Genomic DNA, 24,114 nt, shown 5'->3' with positions numbered 1-24,114 from the left:
TTGTATGGTATAACGTTATAATGTATTACGTTATATGGTATAACGATATATGGTATGACGTTATAACGTATTACGTTATGTGGTATAACGTTATATGGTATGACGTTATAACGCATTACGTTATATGGAATATCGTTATAACGTATTACGTTATATGGTATTACGTTATAACGTATTACGTTATATGGTATAACGTTATATGGTATGCCGTTATAACGTATTATGTTATGTGGTATGACGTTATATGGTATAACGTTATAACGTATTACGTTATATGGTATAACGTTATGACGTATTACGTTATATGGTATAACGTTATAACGTATTACGTTATATGGTATAACGTTATAACGTATTACGTTATATGGTATAACGTTATATGGTATGCCGTTATAACGTATTATATTATATGGTATAACGTTATAATGTATTACGTTATATGGTATAACGATATATGGTATGACGTTATAACGTATTACGTTATATGGTATAACGTTATATGGTATGCCGTTATAACGTATTATGTTATGTGGTATGACGTTATATGGTATAACGTTATAACGTATTACGTTATATGGTATAACGTTATGACGTATTACGTTATATGGTATAACGTTATAACGTATTACGTTATATGGTATAACGTTATAACGTATTACGTTATATGGTATAACGTTATATGGTATGCCGTTATAACGTATTATGTTATATGGTATAACGTTATAATGTATTACGTTATATGGTATAACGATATATGGTATGACGTTATAACGTATTACGTTATGTGGTATAACGTTATAACGTATTACGTTATATGGTATAACGTTATATGGTATGCCGTTATAACGTATTATGTTATATGGTATAACGTTATAATGTATTACGTTATATGGTATAACGATATATGGTATGACGTTATAACGTATTACGTTATGTGGTATAACGTTATATGGTATGACGTTATAACGCATTACGTTATATGGTATAACGTTATGACGTATTACGTTATATGGTATAACGTTATAACGTATTACGTTATATGGTATAACGTTATAACGTATTACGTTATATGGTATAACGTTATATGGTATGCCGTTATAACGTATTATGTTATGTGGTATGACGTTATATGGCATAACGTTATAACGTATTACGTTATATGGTATAACGTTATGACGTATTACGTTATATGGTATAACGTTATAACGTATTACGTTATATGGTATAACGTTATAACGTATTACGTTATATGGTATAACGTTATATGGTATGCCGTTATAACGTATTATATTATATGGTATAACGTTATAATGTATTACGTTATATGGTATAACGATATATGGTATGACGTTATAACGTATTACGTTATGTGGTATAACGTTATGACGTATTACGTTATATGGTATAACGTTATAACGTATTACGTTATATGGTATAACGTTATAACGTATTACGTTATATGGTATAACGTTATATGGTATGCCGTTATAACGTATTATGTTATATGGTATAACGTTATAATGTATTACGTTATATGGTATAACGATATATGGTATGACGTTATAACGTATTACGTTATGTGGTATAACGTTATATGGTATGACGTTATAACGCATTACGTTATATGGAATATCGTTATAACGTATTACGTTATATGGTATTACGTTATAACGTATTACGTTATATGCTATAACTTTATAACGTATTACGTTATATGGTATAACGTTATAACGTATTACGTTATATGGTATAACGTTATGACGTATTACGTTATATGGTATAACGTTATAACGTATTACGTTATGTGGTATAACGTTATATGGTATAACGTTATAACGTATTACGTTATATGGTATAACGTTATAACGTATTACGTTATATGGTATAAGGTTATAATGTATTACGTTATATGGTATAACGATATATGGTATGACGTTATGACGTATTACGTTATGTGGTACAACGTTATAACGTATTACCTTATATGGTATAACGTTGTATCGTTTTACGTTATATGGTATTACGTTATAACGTATTACGTTATTTGGTATAACGTTATAACTTATTACGTTATATGGTATAACGTTATAACGTATTACGTTATATGGTATAACGTTATGTGGTATAACGTTATAACGTATTACGTTATATGGTATAACGTTATAACGTATTACGTTGTATGGTATAACGTTATAACGTATTACGTTATATGGTATAACGTTATGGCGTATTACGTTATATGGTATAACCTTATATACTATGACGTTATAACGTATTACGTTACATGGTATAACGTTATATGGTATGTCGTTATAACGTATTACGTTATATGGTATAACGTTATAATGTATTACGTTATATGGTATAACGATATATGGTATGACGTTATGACGTATTACGTTATGTGGTATAACGTTATAACGTATTACGTTATATGGTATAACGTTATATGGTATGCCGTTATAACGTATTACGTTATATGGTATAACGTTATAATGTATTACGTTATATGGTATAACGTTATAACGTATTACGTTATATGGTATAAGTTTATAACGTATTACGTTATATGGTATAACGTTATAACGTATTACGTTATATGGTATAACGTTATGACGTATTACGTTATATGGTATAACGTTATAACGTATTACGTTATATGGTATAACGTTATAACGTATTACGTTATGTGGTATAACGTTATATGGTATGACGTTATAACGCATTACGTTATATGGAATATCGTTATAACGTATTACGTTATATGGTATTACGTTATAACGTATTACGTTATATGGTATAACTTTATAACGTATTACGTTATATGGTATAACGTTATAACGTATTACGTTATATGGTATAACGTTATGACGTATTACGTTATATGGTATAACGTTATAACGTATTACGTTATATGGTATAACGTTATAACGTATTACGTTATATGGTATAACGTTATATGGTATGCCGTTATAACGTATTATGTTATATGGTATAACGTTATAATGTATTACGTTATATGGTATAACGATATATGGTATGACGTTATAACGTATTACGTTATGTGGTATAACGTTATAACGTATTACGTTATATGGTATAACGTTATATGGTATGCCGTTATAACGTATTATGTTATATGGTATAACGTTATAATGTATTACGTTATATGGTATAACGATATATGGTATGACGTTATAACGTATTACGTTATGTGGTATAACGTTATATGGTATGACGTTATAACGCATTACGTTATATGGTATAACGTTATGACGTATTACGTTATATGGTATAACGTTATAACGTATTACGTTATATGGTATAACGTTATAACGTATTACGTTATATGGTATAACGTTATATGGTATGCCGTTATAACGTATTATGTTATGTGGTATGACGTTATATGGTATAACGTTATAACGTATTACGTTATATGGTATAACGTTATGACGTATTACGTTATATGGTATAACGTTATAACGTATTACGTTATATGGTATAACGTTATAACGTATTACGTTATATTGTATAACGTTATATGGTATGCCGTTATAACGTATTATGTTATATGGTATAACGTTATAATGTATTACGTTATATGGTATAACGATATATGGTATGACGTTATAACGTATTACGTTATGTGGTATAACGTTATGACGTATTACGTTATATGGTATAACGTTATAACGTATTACGTTATATGGTATAACGTTATAACGTATTACGTTATATGGTATAACGTTATATGGTATGCCGTTATAACGTATTATGTTATATGGTATAACGTTATAATGTATTACGTTATATGGTATAACGATATATGGTATGACGTTATAACGTATTACGTTATGTGGTATAACGTTATATGGTATGACGTTATAACGCATTACGTTATATGGAATATCGTTATAACGTATTACGTTATATGGTATTACGTTATAACGTATTACGTTATATGCTATAACTTTATAACGTATTACGTTATATAGTATAACGTTATAACGTATTACGTTATATGGTATAACGTTATGACGTATTACGTTATATGGTATAACGTTATAACGTATTACGTTATGTGGTATAACGTTATATGGTATAACGTTATAACGTATTACGTTATATGGTATAACGTTATAACGTATTACGTTATATGGTATAAGGTTATAATGTATTACGTTATATGGTATAACGATATATGGTATGACGTTATGACGTATTACGTTATGTGGTACAACGTTATAACGTATTACCTTATATGGTATAACGTTGTATCGTTTTACGTTATATGGTATTACGTTATAACGTATTACGTTATTTGGTATAACGTTATAACTTATTACGTTATATGGTATAACGTTATAACGTATTACGTTATATGGTATAACGTTATGTGGTATAACGTTATAACGTATTACGTTATATGGTATAACGTTATAACGTATTACGTTGTATGGTATAACGTTATAACGTATTACGTTATATGGTATAACGTTATGGCGTATTACGTTATATGGTATAACCTTATATACTATGACGTTATAACGTATTACGTTACATGGTATAACGTTATATGGTATGTCGTTATAACGTATTACGTTATATGGTATAACGTTATAATGTATTACGTTATATGGTATAACGATATATGGTATGACGTTATGACGTATTACGTTATATGGTATAACGTTATAATGTATTACGTTATATGGTATAACGATATGTGGTATGACGTTATGACGTATTACGTTATGTGGTATAACGTCATAACATATTACGTTATGTGGTATAACTTTATAACGTATTACGTTGTATGGTATAACGTTATAATGTATTACGTTATATGGTATAACGACATATGGTATGACGTTATGACGTATTACGTTATACGGTATATCGTTATAACGTATTACGCTATATGGTATAACGTTATAACGTATTACGTTATATGGTATAACGTTATAACGTATTACGTTATATGGTATAACGTTATAACGTATTACGTTATATGGTATAACGTTATAACGTATTACGTTATATGGTATAACGTTATAACGTATTACGTTATGTGGTATAACGTTATAACGTATTACGTTATATGGTATAACGTTATGACGTATTACGTTATATGGTATAACGTTATAGCGTATTACGTTATATGGTATGACGTTATAACGTATTACGTTATATGGCATAACGTTATATAGTATGACGTGATAACGTATTACGTTATATGTTATAACGTTATAACGTATTACGTTATATGGTATGACGTTATAACGTATTACGTTATGTGGTATAACGTTATATGGTATGACGTTATAACGCATTACGTTATATGGAATATCGTTATAACGTATTACGTTATATGGTATTACGTTATAACGTATTACGTTATATGCTATAACTTTATAACGTATTACGTTATATAGTATAACGTTATAACGTATTACGTTATATGGTATAACGTTATGACGTATTACGTTATATGGTATAACGTTATAACGTATTACGTTATGTGGTATAACGTTATATGGTATAACGTTATAACGTATTACGTTATATGGTATAACGTTATAACGTATTACGTTATATGGTATAAGGTTATAATGTATTACGTTATATGGTATAACGATATATGGTATGACGTTATGACGTATTACGTTATGTGGTACAACGTTATAACGTATTACCTTATATGGTATAACGTTGTATCGTTTTACGTTATATGGTATTACGTTATAACGTATTACGTTATTTGGTATAACGTTATAACTTATTACGTTATATGGTATAACGTTATAACGTATTACGTTATATGGTATAACGTTATGTGGTATGACGTTATAACGTATTACGTTACATGGTATAACGTTATATGGTATGTCGTTATAACGTATTACGTTATATGGTATAACGTTATAATGTATTACGTTATATGGTATAACGATATATGGTATGACGTTATGACGTATTACGTTATGTGGTATAACGTTATAACGTATTACGTTATATGGTATAACGTTATATGGTATGCCGTTATAACGTATTACGTTATATGGTATAACGTTATAATGTATTACGTTATATGGTATAACGTTATAACGTATTACGTTATATGGTATAAGTTTATAACGTATTACGTTATATGGTATAACGTTATAACGTATTACGTTATATGGTATAACGTTATGACGTATTACGTTATATGGTATAACGTTATAACGTATTACGTTATATGGTATAACGTTATAACGTATTACGTTATGTGGTATAACGTTATATGGTATGACGTTATAACGCATTACGTTATATGGAATATCGTTATAACGTATTACGTTATATGGTATTACGTTATAACGTATTACGTTATATGGTATAACTTTATAACGTATTACGTTATATGGTATAACGTTATAACGTATTACGTTATATGGTATAACGTTATGACGTATTACGTTATATGGTATAACGTTATAACGTATTACGTTATATGGTATAACGTTATAACGTATTACGTTATATGGTATAACGTTATATGGTATGCCGTTATAACGTATTATGTTATATGGTATAACGTTATAATGTATTACGTTATATGGTATAACGATATATGGTATGACGTTATAACGTATTACGTTATGTGGTATAACGTTATAACGTATTACGTTATATGGTATAACGTTATATGGTATGCCGTTATAACGTATTATGTTATATGGTATAACGTTATAATGTATTACGTTATATGGTATAACGATATATGGTATGACGTTATAACGTATTACGTTATGTGGTATAACGTTATATGGTATGACGTTATAACGCATTACGTTATATGGTATAACGTTATGACGTATTACGTTATATGGTATAACGTTATAACGTATTACGTTATATGGTATAACGTTATAACGTATTACGTTATATGGTATAACGTTATATGGTATGCCGTTATAACGTATTATGTTATGTGGTATGACGTTATATGGTATAACGTTATAACGTATTACGTTATATGGTATAACGTTATGACGTATTACGTTATATGGTATAACGTTATAACGTATTACGTTATATGGTATAACGTTATAACGTATTACGTTATATTGTATAACGTTATATGGTATGCCGTTATAACGTATTATGTTATATGGTATAACGTTATAATGTATTACGTTATATGGTATAACGATATATGGTATGACGTTATAACGTATTACGTTATGTGGTATAACGTTATGACGTATTACGTTATATGGTATAACGTTATAACGTATTACGTTATATGGTATAACGTTATAACGTATTACGTTATATGGTATAACGTTATATGGTATGCCGTTATAACGTATTATGTTATATGGTATAACGTTATAATGTATTACGTTATATGGTATAACGATATATGGTATGACGTTATAACGTATTACGTTATGTGGTATAACGTTATATGGTATGACGTTATAACGCATTACGTTATATGGAATATCGTTATAACGTATTACGTTATATGGTATTACGTTATAACGTATTACGTTATATGCTATAACTTTATAACGTATTACGTTATATAGTATAACGTTATAACGTATTACGTTATATGGTATAACGTTATGACGTATTACGTTATATGGTATAACGTTATAACGTATTACGTTATGTGGTATAACGTTATATGGTATAACGTTATAACGTATTACGTTATATGGTATAACGTTATAACGTATTACGTTATATGGTATAAGGTTATAATGTATTACGTTATATGGTATAACGATATATGGTATGACGTTATGACGTATTACGTTATGTGGTACAACGTTATAACGTATTACCTTATATGGTATAACGTTGTATCGTTTTACGTTATATGGTATTACGTTATAACGTATTACGTTATTTGGTATAACGTTATAACTTATTACGTTATATGGTATAACGTTATAACGTATTACGTTATATGGTATAACGTTATGTGGTATAACGTTATAACGTATTACGTTATATGGTATAACGTTATAACGTATTACGTTGTATGGTATAACGTTATAACGTATTACGTTATATGGTATAACGTTATGGCGTATTACGTTATATGGTATAACCTTATATACTATGACGTTATAACGTATTACGTTACATGGTATAACGTTATATGGTATGTCGTTATAACGTATTACGTTATATGGTATAACGTTATAATGTATTACGTTATATGGTATAACGATATATGGTATGACGTTATGACGTATTACGTTATGTGGTATAACGTTATAACGTATTACGTTATATGGTATAACGTTATATGGTATGCCGTTATAACGTATTACGTTATATGGTATAACGTTATAATGTATTACGTTATATGGTATAACGATATGTGGTATGACGTTATGACGTATTACGTTATGTGGTATAACGTCATAACATATTACGTTATGTGGTATAACTTTATAACGTATTACGTTGTATGGTATAACGTTATAATGTATTACGTTATATGGTATAACGACATATGGTATGACGTTATGACGTATTACGTTATACGGTATATCGTTATAACGTATTACGCTATATGGTATAACGTTATAACGTATTACGTTATATGGTATAACGTTATAACGTATTACGTTATATGGTATAACGTTATAACGTATTACGTTATATGGTATAACGTTATAACGTATTACGTTATATGGTATAACGTTATAACGTATTACGTTATGTGGTATAACGTTATAACGTATTACGTTATATGGTATAACGTTATGACGTATTACGTTATATGGTATAACGTTATAGCGTATTACGTTATATGGTATGACGTTATAACGTATTACGTTATATGGCATAACGTTATATAGTATGACGTGATAACGTATTACGTTATATGTTATAACGTTATGACGTATTCCGTTATATGGTATGACGTTATAACGTATTACGTGATATGGTATAACGTTATAACGTATTACGGTATATGGTATAATGTTATAAAGTATTACGTTATATGGTATAACGTTATATGGTATGCCGTTATAACGTATTACGTTGTATGGTATAACGTTATAATGTATTACGTTATATGGTATAACGATATATGGTATAACGTTATAACGTATTACGTTATATGGTATAACGTTATGACGTATTACGTTATATGGTATAACGTTATAGCGTATTACGTTATATGGTATGACGTTATAACGTATTACGTTATATGGCATAACGTTATATAGTATGACGTTATAACGTATTACGTGATATGGTATAACGTTATAACGTATTACGGTATATGGTATAATGTTATAAAGTATTACGTTATATGGTATAACGTTATATGGTATGCCGTTATAACGTATTACGTTGTATGGTATAACGTTATAACGTATTACGCTATATGGTATAACGTTATAACGTATTACGTTATATGGTATAACGTTATAACGTATTACGTTATATGGTATTACGTTATAACGTATTACGTTATATGGTATAACTTTATAACGTATTACGTTATATGGTATAACGTTATAACGTATTACGTTATATGGTATAACGTTATAACGTATTACGTTATATGGTATAACGTTATATGGTATGCCGTTATAACGTATTATGTTATATGGTATAACGTTATAATGTATTACGTTATATGGTATAACGATATATGGTATGACGTTATAACGTATTACGTTATGTGGTATAACGTTATATGGTATGACGTTATAACGCATTACGTTATATGGTATAACGTTATGACGTATTACGTTATATGGTATAACGTTATAACGTATTACGTTATATGGTATAACGTTATAACGTATTACGTTATATGGTATAACGTTATATGGTATGCCGTTATAACGTATTATGTTATGTGGTATAACGTTATATGGTATAACGTTATAACGTATTACGTTATATGGTATAACGTTATGACGTATTACGTTATATGGTATAACGTTATAACGTATTACGTTATATGGTATAACGTTATAACGTATTACGTTATATGGTACAACGTTATATGGTATGCCGTTATAACGTATTATGTTATATGGTATAACGTTATAATGTATTACGTTATATGGTATAACGATATATGGTATGACGTTATAACGTATTACGTTATGTGGTATAACGTTATGACGTATTACGTTATATGGTATAACGTTATAACGTATTACGTTATATGGTATAACGTTATAACGTATTACGTTATATGGTATAACGTTATATGGTATGCCGTTATAACGTATTATGTTATATGGTATAACGTTATAATGTATTACGTTATATGGTATAACGATATATGGTATGACGTTATAACGTATTACGTTATGTGGTATAACGTTATATGGTATGACGTTATAACGCATTACGTTAGATGGAATATCGTTATAACGTATTACGTTATATGGTATTACGTTATAACGTATTACGTTATATGCTATAACTTTATAACGTATTACGTTATATGGTATAACGTTATAACGTATTACGTTATATGGTATAACGTTATGACGTATTACGTTATATGGTATAACGTTATAACGTATTACGTTATGTGGTATAACGTTATATGGTATAACGTTATAACGTATTACGTTATATGGTATAAGGTTATAACGTATTACGTTATATGGTATAAGGTTATAATGTATCACGTTATATGGTATAACGATATATGGTATGACGTTATGACGTATTACGTTATGTGGTACAACGTTATAACGTATTACCTTATATGGTATAACGTTGTATCGTTTTACGTTATATGGTATTACGTTATAACGTATTACGTTATGTGGTATAACGTTATAACTTATTACGTTATATGGTATAACGTTATAACGTATTACGTTATATGGTATAACGTTATGTGGTATAACGTTATAACGTATTACGTTATATGGTATAACGTTATTACGTATTACGTTATATGGTATAACGTTATAACGTATTACGTTATATGGTATAACGTTATGGCGTATTACGTTATATGGTATAACCTTATATACTATGACGTTATAACGTATTACGTTACATGGTATAACGTTATATGGTATGTCGTTATAACGTATTACGTTATATGGTATAACGTTATAATGTATTACGTTATATGGTATAACGATATATGGTATGACATTATGACGTATTACGTTATGTGGTATAACGTTATAACGTATTACGTTATATGGTATAACGTTATATGGTATGCCGTTATAACGTATTACGTTATATGGTATAACGTTATAATGTATTACGTTATATGGTATAACGATATATGGTATGACGTTATGACGTATTACGTTATGTGGTATAACGTCATAACATATTACGTTATGTGGTATAACTTTATAACGTATTACGTTGTATGGTATAACGTTATAATGTATTACGTTATATGGTATAACGACATATGGTATGACGTTATGACGTATTACGTTATATGGTATAACGTTATAACGTATTACGCTATATGGTATAACGTTATAACGTATTACGTTATATGGTATAACGTTATAACGTATTACGTTATATGGTATAACGTTATAACGTATTACGTTATATGGTATAACGTTATAACGTATTACGTTATATGGTATAACGTTATAACGTATTACGTTATGTGGTATAACGTTATAACGTATTACGTTATATGGTATAACGTTATGACGTATTACGTTATATGGTATAACGTTATAGCGTATTACGTTATATGGTATGACGTTATAACGTATTACGTTATATGGCATAACGTTATATAGTATGACGTTATAACGTATTACGTTATATGGTATAACGTTATGACGTATTCCGTTATATGGTATGACGTTATAACGTATTACGTGATATGGTATAACGTTATAACGTATTACGGTATATGGTATAATGTTATAAAGTATTACGTTATATGGTATAACGTTATATGGTATGCCGTTATAACGTATTACGTTGTATGGTATAACGTTATAATGTATTACGTTATATGGTATAACGATATATGGTATGACGTTATAACGTATTACGTTATATGGCATAACGTTATATAGTATGACGTTATAACGTATTACGTGATATGGTATAACGTTATAACGTATTACGGTATATGGTATAACGTTATAACGTATTACGGTATATGGTATAATGTTATAACGTATTACGTTATATGGTATTACGTTATAACGTATTACGTTATATGGTATAACTTTATAACGTATTACGTTATATGGTATAACGTTATAACGTATTACGTTATATGGTATAACGTTATGACGTATTACGTTATATGGTATAACGTTATAACGTATTACGTTATATGGTATAACGTTATAACGTATTACGTTATATGGTATAACGTTATATGGTATGCCGTTATAACGTATTATGTTATATGGTATAACGTTATAATGTATTACGTTATATGGTATAACGATATATGGTATGACGTTATAACGTATTACGTTATGTGGTATAACGTTATATGGTATGACGATATAACGCATTACGTTATATGGTATATCGTTATAACGCATTACGTTATATGGTATTACGGTATAACGTATTACGTTATACGGTATAACGTTATAACGTATTACGTTATATGGTATAACGTTATAACGTATTACGTTATATGGTATAACGTTATGACGTATTACGTTATATGGTATAACGTTATAACATATTACGTTATGTGGTATAACGTTATAACGTATTACGTTATATGGCATAACGTTATATAGTATGACGTTATAACGTATTACGTTATATGGTATATCGTTATTACGTATTCCGTTATATGGTATAACGTTATAACGTATTACGTTATATGGTATAACGTTATATGGTATGCCGTTATAACGTATAACGTTGTATGGTATAACCTTATAATGTATTACGTTATATGGTATAACGATATATGGTATGACGTTATAACGTATTACGTTATATGGCATAACGTTATATAGTATGACGTTATAACGTATTACGTTATATGGTATAACGTTATGACGTATTCCGTTATATGGTATGACGTTATAACGTATTACGTGATATGGTATAACGTTATAACGTATTACGGTATATGGTATAATGTTATAACGTATTACGTTATATGGTATAACGTTATATGGTATGCCGTTATAACGTATTACGTTGTATGGTATAACGTTATAATGTATTACGTTATATGGTATAACGATATATGGTATGACGTTATAACGTATTACGTTATGTGGTATAACGTTATATGGTATGACGTTATAACGCATTACGTTATATGGAATATCGTTATAACGTATTACGTTATATGGTATTACGTTATAACGTATTACGTTATATGGTATAACGTTATATGGTATGCCGTTATAACGTATTATGTTATGTGGTATGACGTTATATGGTATAACGTTATAACGTATTACGTTATATGGTATAACGTTATGACGTATTACGTTATATGGTATAACGTTATAACGTATTACGTTATATGGTATAACGTTATAACGTATTACGTTATATGGTATAACGTTATATGGTATGCCGTTATAACGTATTATATTATATGGTATAACGTTATAATGTATTACGTTATATGGTATAACGATATATGGTATGACGTTATAACGTATTACGTTATATGGTATAACGTTATATGGTATGCCGTTATAACGTATTATGTTATGTGGTATGACGTTATATGGTATAACGTTATAACGTATTACGTTATATGGTATAACGTTATGACGTATTACGTTATATGGTATAACGTTATAACGTATTACGTTATATGGTATAACGTTATAACGTATTACGTTATATGGTATAACGTTATATGGTATGCCGTTATAACGTATTATGTTATATGGTATAACGTTATAATGTATTACGTTATATGGTATAACGATATATGGTATGACGTTATAACGTATTACGTTATGTGGTATAACGTTATAACGTATTACGTTATATGGTATAACGTTATATGGTATGCCGTTATAACGTATTATGTTATATGGTATAACGTTATAATGTATTACGTTATATGGTATAACGATATATGGTATGACGTTATAACGTATTACGTTATGTGGTATAACGTTATATGGTATGACGTTATAACGCATTACGTTATATGGTATAACGTTATGACGTATTACGTTATATGGTATAACGTTATAACGTATTACGTTATATGGTATAACGTTATAACGTATTACGTTATATGGTATAACGTTATATGGTATGCCGTTATAACGTATTATGTTATGTGGTATGACGTTATATGGCATAACGTTATAACGTATTACGTTATATGGTATAACGTTATGACGTATTACGTTATATGGTATAACGTTATAACGTATTACGTTATATGGTATAACGTTATAACGTATTACGTTATATGGTATAACGTTATATGGTATGCCGTTATAACGTATTATATTATATGGTATAACGTTATAATGTATTACGTTATATGGTATAACGATATATGGTATGACGTTATAACGTATTACGTTATGTGGTATAACGTTATGACGTATTACGTTATATGGTATAACGTTATAACGTATTACGTTATATGGTATAACGTTATAACGTATTACGTTATATGGTATAACGTTATATGGTATGCCGTTATAACGTATTATGTTATATGGTATAACGTTATAATGTATTACGTTATATGGTATAACGATATATGGTATGACGTTATAACGTATTACGTTATGTGGTATAACGTTATATGGTATGACGTTATAACGCATTACGTTATATGGAATATCGTTATAACGTATTACGTTATATGGTATTACGTTATAACGTATTACGTTATATGCTATAACTTTATAACGTATTACGTTATATGGTATAACGTTATAACGTATTACGTTATATGGTATAACGTTATGACGTATTACGTTATATGGTATAACGTTATAACGTATTACGTTATGTGGTATAACGTTATATGGTATAACGTTATAACGTATTACGTTATATGGTATAACGTTATAACGTATTACGTTATATGGTATAAGGTTATAATGTATTACGTTATATGGTATAACGATATATGGTATGACGTTATGACGTATTACGTTATGTGGTACAACGTTATAACGTATTACCTTATATGGTATAACGTTGTATCGTTTTACGTTATATGGTATTACGTTATAACGTATTACGTTATTTGGTATAACGTTATAACTTATTACGTTATATGGTATAACGTTATAACGTATTACGTTATATGGTATAACGTTATGTGGTATAACGTTATAACGTATTACGTTATATGGTATAACGTTATAACGTATTACGTTGTATGGTATAACGTTATAACGTATTACGTTATATGGTATAACGTTATGGCGTATTACGTTATATGGTATAACCTTATATACTATGACGTTATAACGTATTACGTTACATGGTATAACGTTATATGGTATGTCGTTATAACGTATTACGTTATATGGTATAACGTTATAATGTATTACGTTATATGGTATAACGATATATGGTATGACGTTATGACGTATTACGTTATGTGGTATAACGTTATAACGTATTACGTTATATGGTATAACGTTATATGGTATGCCGTTATAACGTATTACGTTATATGGTATAACGTTATAATGTATTACGTTATATGGTATAACGTTATAACGTATTACGTTATATGGTATAAGTTTATAACGTATTACGTTATATGGTATAACGTTATAACGTATTACGTTATATGGTATAACGTTATGACGTATTACGTTATATGGTATAACGTTATAACGTATTACGTTATATGGTATAACGTTATAACGTATTACGTTATGTGGTATAACGTTATATGGTATGACGTTATAACGCATTACGTTATATGGAATATCGTTATAACGTATTACGTTATATGGTATTACGTTATAACGTATTACGTTATATGGTATAACTTTATAACGTATTACGTTATATGGTATAACGTTATAACGTATTACGTTATATGGTATAACGTTATGACGTATTACGTTATATGGTATAACGTTATAACGTATTACGTTATATGGTATAACGTTATAACGTATTACGTTATATGGTATAACGTTATATGGTATGCCGTTATAACGTATTATGTTATATGGTATAACGTTATAATGTATTACGTTATATGGTATAACGATATATGGTATGACGTTATAACGTATTACGTTATGTGGTATAACGTTATAACGTATTACGTTATATGGTATAACGTTATATGGTATGCCGTTATAACGTATTATGTTATATGGTATAACGTTATAATGTATTACGTTATATGGTATAACGATATATGGTATGACGTTATAACGTATTACGTTATGTGGTATAACGTTATATGGTATGACGTTATAACGCATTACGTTATATGGTATAACGTTATGACGTATTACGTTATATGGTATAACGTTATAACGTATTACGTTATATGGTATAACGTTATAACGTATTACGTTATATGGTATAACGTTATATGGTATGCCGTTATAACGTATTATGTTATGTGGTATGACGTTATATGGTATAACGTTATAACGTATTACGTTATATGGTATAACGTTATGACGTATTACGTTATATGGTATAACGTTATAACGTATTACGTTATATGGTATAACGTTATAACGTATTACGTTATATTGTATAACGTTATATGGTATGCCGTTATAACGTATTATGTTATATGGTATAACGTTATAATGTATTACGTTATATGGTATAACGATATATGGTATGACGTTATAACGTATTACGTTATGTGGTATAACGTTATGACGTATTACGTTATATGGTATAACGTTATAACGTATTACGTTATATGGTATAACGTTATAACGTATTACGTTATATGGTATAACGTTATATGGTATGCCGTTATAACGTATTATGTTATATGGTATAACGTTATAATGTATTACGTTATATGGTATAACGATATATGGTATGACGTTATAACGTATTACGTTATGTGGTATAACGTTATATGGTATGACGTTATAACGCATTACGTTATATGGAATATCGTTATAACGTATTACGTTATATGGTATTACGTTATAACGTATTACGTTATATGCTATAACTTTATAACGTATTACGTTATATAGTATAACGTTATAACGTATTACGTTATATGGTATAACGTTATGACGTATTACGTTATATGGTATAACGTTATAACGTATTACGTTATGTGGTATAACGTTATATGGTATAACGTTATAACGTATTACGTTATATGGTATAACGTTATAACGTATTACGTTATATGGTATAAGGTTATAATGTATTACGTTATATGGTATAACGATATATGGTATGACGTTATGACGTATTACGTTATGTGGTACAACGTTATAACGTATTACCTTATATGGTATAACGTTGTATCGTTTTACGTTATATGGTATTACGTTATAACGTATTACGTTATTTGGTATAACGTTATAACTTATTACGTTATATGGTATAACGTTATAACGTATTACGTTATATGGTATAACGTTATGTGGTATAACGTTATAACGTATTACGTTATATGGTATAACGTTATAACGTATTACGTTGTATGGTATAACGTTATAACGTATTACGTTATATGGTATAACGTTATGGCGTATTACGTTATATGGTATAACCTTATATACTATGACGTTATAACGTATTACGTTACATGGTATAACGTTATATGGTATGTCGTTATAACGTATTACGTTATATGGTATAACGTTATAATGTATTACGTTATATGGTATAACGATATATGGTATGACGTTATGACGTATTACGTTATATGGTATAACGTTATAATGTATTACGTTATATGGTATAACGATATGTGGTATGACGTTATGACGTATTACGTTATGTGGTATAACGTCATAACATATTACGTTATGTGGTATAACTTTATAACGTATTACGTTGTATGGTATAACGTTATAATGTATTACGTTATATGGTATAACGACATATGGTATGACGTTATGACGTATTACGTTATACGGTATATCGTTATAACGTATTACGCTATATGGTATAACGTTATAACGTATTACGTTATATGGTATAACGTTATAACGTATTACGTTATATGGTATAACGTTATAACGTATTACGTTATATGGTATAACGTTATAACGTATTACGTTATATGGTATAACGTTATAACGTATTACGTTATGTGGTATAACGTTATAACGTATTACGTTATATGGTATAACGTTATGACGTATTACGTTATATGGTATAACGTTATAGCGTATTACGTTATATGGTATGACGTTATAACGTATTACGTTATATGGCATAACGTTATATAGTATGACGTGATAACGTATTACGTTATATGTTATAACGTTATAACGTATTACGTTATATGGTATGACGTTATAACGTATTACGTTATGTGGTATAACGTTATATGGTATGACGTTATAACGCATTACGTTATATGGAATATCGTTATAACGTATTACGTTATATGGTATTACGTTATAACGTATTACGTTATATGCTATAACTTTATAACGTATTACGTTATATAGTATAACGTTATAACGTATTACGTTATATGGTATAACGTTATGACGTATTACGTTATATGGTATAACGTTATAACGTATTACGTTATGTGGTATAACGTTATATGGTATAACGTTATAACGTATTACGTTATATGGTATAACGTTATAACGTATTACGTTATATGGTATAAGGTTATAATGTATTACGTTATATGGTATAACGATATATGGTATGACGTTATGACGTATTACGTTATGTGGTACAACGTTATAACGTATTACCTTATATGGTATAACGTTGTATCGTTTTACGTTATATGGTATTACGTTATAACGTATTACGTTATTTGGTATAACGTTATAACTTATTACGTTATATGGTATAACGTTATAACGTATTACGTTATATGGTATAACGTTATGTGGTATGACGTTATAACGTATTACGTTACATGGTATAACGTTATATGGTATGTCGTTATAACGTATTACGTTATATGGTATAACGTTATAATGTATTACGTTATATGGTATAACGATATATGGTATGACGTTATGACGTATTACGTTATGTGGTATAACGTTATAACGTATTACGTTATATGGTATAACGTTATATGGTATGCCGTTATAACGTATTACGTTATATGGTATAACGTTATAATGTATTACGTTATATGGTATAACGTTATAACGTATTACGTTATATGGTATAAGTTTATAACGTATTACGTTATATGGTATAACGTTATAACGTATTACGTTATATGGTATAACGTTATGACGTATTACGTTATATGGTATAACGTTATAACGTATTACGTTATATGGTATAACGTTATAACGTATTACGTTATGTGGTATAACGTTATATGGTATGACGTTATAACGCATTACGTTATATGGAATATCGTTATAACGTATTACGTTATATGGTATTACGTTATAACGTATTACGTTATATGGTATAACTTTATAACGTATTACGTTATATGGTATAACGTTATAACGTATTACGTTATATGGTATAACGTTATGACGTATTACGTTATATGGTATAACGTTATAACGTATTACGTTATATGGTATAACGTTATAACGTATTACGTTATATGGTATAACGTTATATGGTATGCCGTTATAACGTATTATGTTATATGGTATAACGTTATAATGTATTACGTTATATGGTATAACGATATATGGTATGACGTTATAACGTATTACGTTATGTGGTATAACGTTATAACGTATTACGTTATATGGTATAACGTTATATGGTATGCCGTTATAACGTATTATGTTATATGGTATAACGTTATAATGTATTACGTTATATGGTATAACGATATATGGTATGACGTTATAACGTATTACGTTATGTGGTATAACGTTATATGGTATGACGTTATAACGCATTACGTTATATGGTATAACGTTATGACGTATTACGTTATATGGTATAACGTTATAACGTATTACGTTATATGGTATAACGTTATAACGTATTACGTTATATGGTATAACGTTATATGGTATGCCGTTATAACGTATTATGTTATGTGGTATGACGTTATATGGTATAACGTTATAACGTATTACGTTATATGGTATAACGTTATGACGTATTACGTTATATGGTATAACGTTATAACGTATTACGTTATATGGTATAACGTTATAACGTATTACGTTATATTGTATAACGTTATATGGTATGCCGTTATAACGTATTATGTTATATGGTATAACGTTATAATGTATTACGTTATATGGTATAACGATATATGGTATGACGTTATAACGTATTACGTTATGTGGTATAACGTTATGACGTATTACGTTATATGGTATAACGTTATAACGTATTACGTTATATGGTATAACGTTATAACGTATTACGTTATATGGTATAACGTTATATGGTATGCCGTTATAACGTATTATGTTATATGGTATAACGTTATAATGTATTACGTTATATGGTATAACGATATATGGTATGACGTTATAACGTATTACGTTATGTGGTATAACGTTATATGGTATGACGTTATAACGCATTACGTTATATGGAATATCGTTATAACGTATTACGTTATATGGTATTACGTTATAACGTATTACGTTATATGCTATAACTTTATAACGTATTACGTTATATAGTATAACGTTATAACGTATTACGTTATATGGTATAACGTTATGACGTATTACGTTATATGGTATAACGTTATAACGTATTACGTTATGTGGTATAACGTTATATGGTATAACGTTATAACGTATTACGTTATATGGTATAACGTTATAACGTATTACGTTATATGGTATAAGGTTATAATGTATTACGTTATATGGTATAACGATATATGGTATGACGTTATGACGTATTACGTTATGTGGTACAACGTTATAACGTATTACCTTATATGGTATAACGTTGTATCGTTTTACGTTATATGGTATTACGTTATAACGTATTACGTTATTTGGTATAACGTTATAACTTATTACGTTATATGGTATAACGTTATAACGTATTACGTTATATGGTATAACGTTATGTGGTATAACGTTATAACGTATTACGTTATATGGTATAACGTTATAACGTATTACGTTGTATGGTATAACGTTATAACGTATTACGTTATATGGTATAACGTTATGGCGTATTACGTTATATGGTATAACCTTATATACTATGACGTTATAACGTATTACGTTACATGGTATAACGTTATATGGTATGTCGTTATAACGTATTACGTTATATGGTATAACGTTATAATGTATTACGTTATATGGTATAACGATATATGGTATGACGTTATGACGTATTACGTTATGTGGTATAACGTTATAACGTATTACGTTATATGGTATAACGTTATATGGTATGCCGTTATAACGTATTACGTTATATGGTATAACGTTATAATGTATTACGTTATATGGTATAACGATATGTGGTATGACGTTATGACGTATTACGTTATGTGGTATAACGTCATAACATATTACGTTATGTGGTATAACTTTATAACGTATTACGTTGTATGGTATAACGTTATAATGTATTACGTTATATGGTATAACGACATATGGTATGACGTTATGACGTATTACGTTATACGGTATATCGTTATAACGTATTACGCTATATGGTATAACGTTATAACGTATTACGTTATATGGTATAACGTTATAACGTATTACGTTATATGGTATAACGTTATAACGTATTACGTTATATGGTATAACGTTATAACGTATTACGTTATATGGTATAACGTTATAACGTATTACGTTATGTGGTATAACGTTATAACGTATTACGTTATATGGTATAACGTTATGACGTATTACGTTATATGGTATAACGTTATAGCGTATTACGTTATATGGTATGACGTTATAACGTATTACGTTATATGGCATAACGTTATATAGTATGACGTGATAACGTATTACGTTATATGTTATAACGTTATGACGTATTCCGTTATATGGTATGACGTTATAACGTATTACGTGATATGGTATAACGTTATAACGTATTACGGTATATGGTATAATGTTATAAAGTATTACGTTATATGGTATAACGTTATATGGTATGCCGTTATAACGTATTACGTTGTATGGTATAACGTTATAATGTATTACGTTATATGGTATAACGATATATGGTATAACGTTATAACGTATTACGTTATATGGTATAACGTTATGACGTATTACGTTATATGGTATAACGTTATAGCGTATTACGTTATATGGTATGACGTTATAACGTATTACGTTATATGGCATAACGTTATATAGTATGACGTTATAACGTATTACGTGATATGGTATAACGTTATAACGTATTACGGTATATGGTATAATGTTATAAAGTATTACGTTATATGGTATAACGTTATATGGTATGCCGTTATAACGTATTACGTTGTATGGTATAACGTTATAACGTATTACGCTATATGGTATAACGTTATAACGTATTACGTTATATGGTATAACGTTATAACGTATTACGTTATATGGTATTACGTTATAACGTATTACGTTATATGGTATAACTTTATAACGTATTACGTTATATGGTATAACGTTATAACGTATTACGTTATATGGTATAACGTTATAACGTATTACGTTATATGGTATAACGTTATATGGTATGCCGTTATAACGTATTATGTTATATGGTATAACGTTATAATGTATTACGTTATATGGTATAACGATATATGGTATGACGTTATAACGTATTACGTTATGTGGTATAACGTTATATGGTATGACGTTATAACGCATTACGTTATATGGTATAACGTTATGACGTATTACGTTATATGGTATAACGTTATAACGTATTACGTTATATGGTATAACGTTATAACGTATTACGTTATATGGTATAACGTTATATGGTATGCCGTTATAACGTATTATGTTATGTGGTATAACGTTATATGGTATAACGTTATAACGTATTACGTTATATGGTATAACGTTATGACGTATTACGTTATATGGTATAACGTTATAACGTATTACGTTATATGGTATAACGTTATAACGTATTACGTTATATGGTACAACGTTATATGGTATGCCGTTATAACGTATTATGTTATATGGTATAACGTTATAATGTATTACGTTATATGGTATAACGATATATGGTATGACGTTATAACGTATTACGTTATGTGGTATAACGTTATGACGTATTACGTTATATGGTATAACGTTATAACGTATTACGTTATATGGTATAACGTTATAACGTATTACGTTATATGGTATAACGTTATATGGTATGCCGTTATAACGTATTATGTTATATGGTATAACGTTATAATGTATTACGTTATATGGTATAACGATATATGGTATGACGTTATAACGTATTACGTTATGTGGTATAACGTTATATGGTATGACGTTATAACGCATTACGTTAGATGGAATATCGTTATAACGTATTACGTTATATGGTATTACGTTATAACGTATTACGTTATATGCTATAACTTTATAACGTATTACGTTATATGGTATAACGTTATAACGTATTACGTTATATGGTATAACGTTATGACGTATTACGTTATATGGTATAACGTTATAACGTATTACGTTATGTGGTATAACGTTATATGGTATAACGTTATAACGTATTACGTTATATGGTATAAGGTTATAACGTATTACGTTATATGGTATAAGGTTATAATGTATCACGTTATATGGTATAACGATATATGGTATGACGTTATGACGTATTACGTTATGTGGTACAACGTTATAACGTATTACCTTATATGGTATAACGTTGTATCGTTTTACGTTATATGGTATTACGTTATAACGTATTACGTTATGTGGTATAACGTTATAACTTATTACGTTATATGGTATAACGTTATAACGTATTACGTTATATGGTATAACGTTATGTGGTATAACGTTATAACGTATTACGTTATATGGTATAACGTTATTACGT

The sequence above is a fragment of the Bombus vancouverensis genome, chromosome 9, assembly GCF_051014615.1.
Source record: "Bombus vancouverensis nearcticus chromosome 9, iyBomVanc1_principal, whole genome shotgun sequence".
NCBI classification, from domain to species: domain Eukaryota; kingdom Metazoa; phylum Arthropoda; class Insecta; order Hymenoptera; family Apidae; genus Bombus; species Bombus vancouverensis.
Note: the sequence above shows the minus strand (reverse complement) of the source record.